Genomic DNA, 6,356 nt, shown 5'->3' with positions numbered 1-6,356 from the left:
AACCTGTAACAGATCGTCGAGTATCAAGACATCCTGCCCAATCTGCATCACTGTAAGCCACAAGTTGAAGCCAAAGAATATCTTCCAAGATATCAAAGAGTCACCAAGAAACATGCACCAACCTGTAACAGATCGTCGAGTATCAAGACATCCTGCCCAATCTGCATCACTGTAAGCCACAAGTTGAAGAGGAGTCCTAGTAAGGAAGAATATGCCACAACTAGGAGAACCTCGAAGATATCGGATGATACGACGAACGGCAACTAAGTGTAGATGACGTGGAGCCTGCATGAACTGACTAACCTGCTGTACTGCAAAGGAAATATCAGGGCGAGTAATGGTTAAGTAGTTAAGGCTTGCCGCTAACTGTCGATACATAGTAGGGTCGAAAAGGAGATCACTCTCTTCCTGACGATACTTCGTGTTTACTTTCATAGGAGTATCCACAGAAGAAGTATCCTGAAGACTAGTCAATGTAATCAAATCCTGAGTATATTTATGCTGATTCAAAAAAAAAAAAAAAAAAAAAAACCAGAGGAATCAGTATGAACTTCCAAGCCTAAGAAGTATGTAAGAGGACCAAGGTCCTTCATATGAAATGAGGCTTGAAGATGCTGATGCAGTCGGGTGATCAAGCTAGAGTTCATTCCAATAATAACAATATCATCAACATAAATCAGAAGAAGGACAATGCCAAGAGATGTCTTGCAGAAAAATAAAGAAGAATCATATGCACTCTGTTGAAACGAAAAGTGGAGCAAAGTGGAGCTGAATTTATCAAACTAGGCCTGGGGAGCTTGTTTCAGCCCATACAATGATCGTCTAAACTTACAGACATACGAGGAAGAAAAGGATGACAAACTAGGTGGATGGTCATGTATATCTCTTCTTTGAGATCACCATGAAGAAATGCATTTTTGATATCCATCTGATGAAGAGGACAACCTTGGGATGCAGCAACAGACAGGACAGTCTACACTATAGTCATTTTGGCAACTGGAGCAAAAGTCTCCTCATAGTCCACTCCATATTCTTGTTTATTGCCAAGTTCAACGAACCGGGCCTTATACCGATCCAGAGTTCCATTAGAATGCAACTTGATAGAATAGACCCATTTGCAACCAATAACCTTCACTTGAGGAGGACAAGGGACAACATCCCATGTATGATTATCCTGAAGAGCTCGAAGTTCCTCGGCCATCGCCGCACACCAACAGTCATGTTTAGCTGCCTTAGAATAACCTGGTGGAATGGGAATAGTAGACAGAGTAACATGGAGAGAGGTATGTGAGAAACTATACTAGTTCGACGGACAAGACACTTTGGTCGATCGACGAGGAACTAGGGTAGTCTCCAGATCACCCGTAGAGGATTTAGTCTGAACAAGCTCAGATGGCGGATCAGGCTCAGGAAAGGGCAAAGTAGGTCGCCTTTTTTCATATACAAGTCCAGATTTGAATCGATCAATAGAAGGAGTCAAGTCATCAAAATGAGGCAAAACATGCATCTCAGGCAAAGACTTATCATGAGAAGGAAAGAATGACTGGTTTTCAATGAACACAACATGACAGGAAATACGAAATCGGTTAGAGCATGGATCATAGCAAACATAGCCTTTGTATGAAGTACTATAACCCATAAATGCGCATCTAACAGATTGAGCAGATAACTTATGTCGTTCATGAGAAGGCAAATGAACAAAACAAACAACCAAAAGTATGCATGTCAAGGTATCTAGGATGCTGATGACAAAGATGAAAGTAAGGAGTTTCATAATTCAAGACATTGGACGACAATCTATTAATTAAATAAACAGCCATAGATAATGCTTCAACCTGGAATTTAAGTGGAACAGATGATTGAAGTAATAGAGTACAAACAATATCCAACAAATGTCTATTTTTACGTTCAGCAACGCCATTTTGCTGAGGTGTATATGGACAAGAATGCTGAGAAACAATGCCTTTTTGTTGGAGAAAATCATGAAACTCACGAGACATGTATTCACCACCTGAATCAGACCTCAGAATTTTAATACCAAAAGAAAATTGAGTCTTGACATAGGCAGTGAATTGTTAAAAAAGAGATAAGACTTCAGATTTAGAACGAAGAAAATAGATCCAGGTATACTTTGTATAATCATCGATGAATGTAACAAAGTATTTATAATTTGCATGTGAGATAACAGAAGAAATTCCCCACACATCACTATGAATTGAATCAAAACAGCGTTCAACATGACTACCATGAGAAGGAAAAGAAAGAGACTTACTTTTACCTAATTTGCATGTGGAACAATCAAAAGAGAGAGGAGAAGAAAATTGATCTTTATTGCCCAACAAACTAGAGTTTATTATATGAGATAAAATAACAAAGTTAGGATGACCCAACTGTTTGCGCTATACTTCACACTTATTGTTCACAGTGTTACAAGCAAACAAAATAATAGTAGGAATGGAAAAATGAATAGGAAATAAACGTCTAACTTTAGGTCCCTTCACAATTATCTTGCCCGACATCTGATCCTACACAAGACAACCATCACGAGAAAAACGAACATCATAGTTATTATCAACCAATTGCCTGACTGAAATAAGACTGGTAGAAAGCTGAGGAGATACAAAAACATCTCTAATAGTGGAATAAACATTCCCAATAGCATGAATAGGTAACTGACAACCGTTAGCAATTTGAATATGTGCCGATCCAATATAAGTTCAAACATTGCTAAGAGTATTTGAAGAACTAGTCATGTGATTAGATGCACCCGAATCAATAATCCATGAGGGGGAAAAGGAACCATTACCTTGCAGTCCTAAGGTTGAAAATGTAGAAATAATCATCTATTGTACCTTCTCAGTAGTAAGGGCAGAGGAGTCACTAGTAGTAGCAGAAGAAGCGAAATCCACAGTAGCCTGATAAGCATTGGCCTGACGATTCTGGGGACGAGTAGGACACTCTTTGATAATATGCCTGGCTTCTTACAATAGTTGCAAAATTTTTGTGTACAGTTGGTAGCAATATGTCCGTATTCCTTGCAGCTGAAGCATTGAACTTTCCGCATGTCTCGTCCTTTGCCTTTTCCTTGAGTAGCATAAGCCACTGCATTGCATATCATTTTGTTGTGCTGATAAGTGGCCTGGGTGGCAAGCTGTTGCTCCTCATGAAGTAACTCCCCTAAACAGACATCCAAAGATGGCACGGGATTGCGATTCATCAAATTAGAGCAAGTGGTTTCAAATTCAGGTCATAACTTCATTAAAAATTGATATCGCTTGCTTTGCGCATGAATTTCTTGCACAACTGAGAGAGATTCTTCTGGTACCTTGGCATAAATAATGTCAGTAAATTCTTCCCAGAGATTATTAAATCCAAAAAAATAATCATGAATGGAGAGATCGCCCTAAGTATAACTAGCAATCTCGTACTCTAATTGAGAACGTCGAGCAATATTGTCTTGATTATATACTTTTTTTAAGTATTCCTACATAGATTTAGCAGTCTTATATGGCCTCAGATTAAGAACAATAATAGGATCCACTGATCCTAAAATCCATGTCATCACCCGAGCATCTTTAGTCTGCCACTGAGTCAGTTTAGGAACATCAGTAGGAGCCTGATCACTCCCATCAATGTGACCCCATAACTCTTTCCCCATAACAAATAAATGAAATTGAAATTCCCAGGCAGGACTACCTGTGAATTTCACCGCAATGGAATCAGAAGACATGATGGCCAAATTAAACAGTAAAGAGATAGCCACTAACCAGCCCAAGAACAATCCCAAACAGTAGCAACCAAACAATTTCGAAAAATAACTGGTAACGATACCTACCCAGAAACATGCAACAATCGGCACCCAAAAATTGAAGATCCCGAATCAAGAATTGTCGACAACCACCCCAGAAGAGATCGACCACCACCAAGGAACTACTAAGGAATCACCAGAAATTGCCGACACACGCAACAGACCACCAGAACTGCCAACAAACTCAGGACCTAAGGTGCGCCACCCAGAATAAGCCGAAAAGTCCTAAGAGACACTCAGACAGTGTCGAAAATACCAAGGAGCCCCAAAAACGACCCTAGACAGTGCCGATGAGGAAGCCCAACGTGACCCAAAGGCACCGAAAAGAAAAAAAACAGAAACCCACACGAGAAAGTTTCGTAACTTAGGATATTGGCTCTGATACCATGTCAATTGGATTCAATGTCCTCTCTGTGAGGATTTCCTCTCATTATATAGGCACAAATGTGCAATATACAAGGCTAGAATCAAGCCTAAATTAAAGCTATTAAATCTGTCTATACCAAAACTATGTCTATATACAGATTCTGACTAAATAAGGAAGTATATATGTACAACTGGTGAGAACTAAATAAGGAAACATGGAGCGTATCATGGTAACACTTGGAGGCTAGGTCAAAGGCTCGATCTCGAACTATGGAAATGATCTCATCGATGATCACATGCGAGTCTTGCTCTCATAGCTAAATATACGGTTATTCCTTTCACACCAAATGAAGTGAACTGTGGCAGAGAGGATTAACTGTATAAGGAGATGTCTGAAGTCATCCGTGCGTCTATGACGCAGAGCCGTTCATTGGAGACAGATATTATAATAAGAAACATCTAGTACTCACTAGATTTGTAAATTATTTCAGTTTCTACAAATCGAATTAATTCAATTAATAATTGTTTAACGTGACAAGTCTGTCTTTGAATGTGAAGTAATTATTTGAGGTCACTAAACAAATCGCAAATGATTATAATAAAGTGTGGGTCAACCAGATTTTCCATTCTAAGACTTATGCTTATTAGAGTATTTCAGAGAAGAAGAAGGTTACTTTTCTTTTTATGACCCTTTAATGTTACCTAGCTTGAGTTAATAATCTGCAGTTGCCTGAACTAGGGCTCCACCGGATTGTTACCGTGACGGTGTCGGCTCTGAACACGAATGCCTCACCGAATCAATGTAAAATTATATATGTACCTGTCCAGGAGTTTGGAGTTCCACGCATCATAAAACTCAGTTGGTAGGAACTCCTATTATGAGAATGAAATAAACGATGATCCCAAAACGAAAAAGTATGCCAAATATATAATTATTTGATTATTCCCAAAGAGTAATCAAGTAATTATTCTGTATATTAACACGGTTTTCGGTGCAAAAACCGTAATGTGCAACAAAATCGATTATTTGCATATTTTATTAACACCAAAACCCATCGTTTTTTCCTGTTAAACCTATCCAAAACAGTATAATTAACAGATAGAATTGAATTATAATTCTTATTATATTTTCGGTATACTTTGGTTTTTTCAGGCATCTATAAACACCTAAAGCAGACTAAACCTGTAAAAGGTGTGGTTGGTTAATTCATTTGCACATAGATAGAGAACGGTTATTCTTAGAGAGGTTAAATGTTCCCGGGATTGAGTAAAAAGAATACCCTTTGAAATGGGTTTGAAACTGAGGTGGGTATATTTAGTCTAATTAATGAGAAGTCCTTTTAATTCATTGTTTTAAGTTCGATTCATTTAAATACTTGCGGGGTGGTCTACCCGCACCTTTCTATAGGACCTCTGGACTTGAGCAAAAGAAAAATTCCTCTAGATTCTATTGACACTATTTGATTATTATACTTAATCTGAACTAAATCCAAATATTAAAACTATTAATTTAGAATATAATATACTATAATTATTCCAGTTTACGTACCTGCTTACTTGTTGGTAAAGGAACTAGGCTACAAACTGGAAAATTGGGGTGGGAATGGGAATGGGTCTTAGACTGTTTTTTTTTTTTTTTTTGGATTCTGAACTTCTCGTTGAGGCCAGTGGGTACCTTGGTGCTTTTAAACCGTTTTTCAAACTGGTCTCGGTTAGTCGTACACTGAAAACAGTAAGTTATTAATTTTTGAAGTTGCTACCACCGTCATAATCCACCCCAGGCCCGTTACGCCGAACTTCCAGAGAGACATAATTAGTTGGATAGTTATAATGTACAATAGACTCCCCAACTTCAACTTAAGAAGATCAAATAAAATAAACAAATATATTATTATATTATATACCAACATTGTCACAAACAAATAACGTTAACCTAACCCGACAACTGTGTCACAGACAGACTAACCTTCAAAAAAATTTTACTCAGTTTATGGCATCCGAGAGATATTTTTCTTTCTCGTATACGTTACAAATTCTACTGAATTTTCTCCTCTCTTCTTTCTTCTTTTGTCAATCGATACCTCCTACAAAAGTCTGCTGGACCGGTTTCCCGACCACGGTAGCTCCTTCTCTTCTCTCAGCTAAGTCAACCACTAGTATTTCTTCTCTAACGACAATTCCA

Source organism: Pistacia vera, unplaced genomic scaffold, assembly GCF_008641045.1.
Source record: "Pistacia vera cultivar Batoury unplaced genomic scaffold, PisVer_v2 Contig248, whole genome shotgun sequence".
Taxonomy (NCBI): Eukaryota; Viridiplantae; Streptophyta; class Magnoliopsida; order Sapindales; family Anacardiaceae; genus Pistacia; species Pistacia vera.
This window is presented reverse-complemented; position numbering follows the sequence as displayed.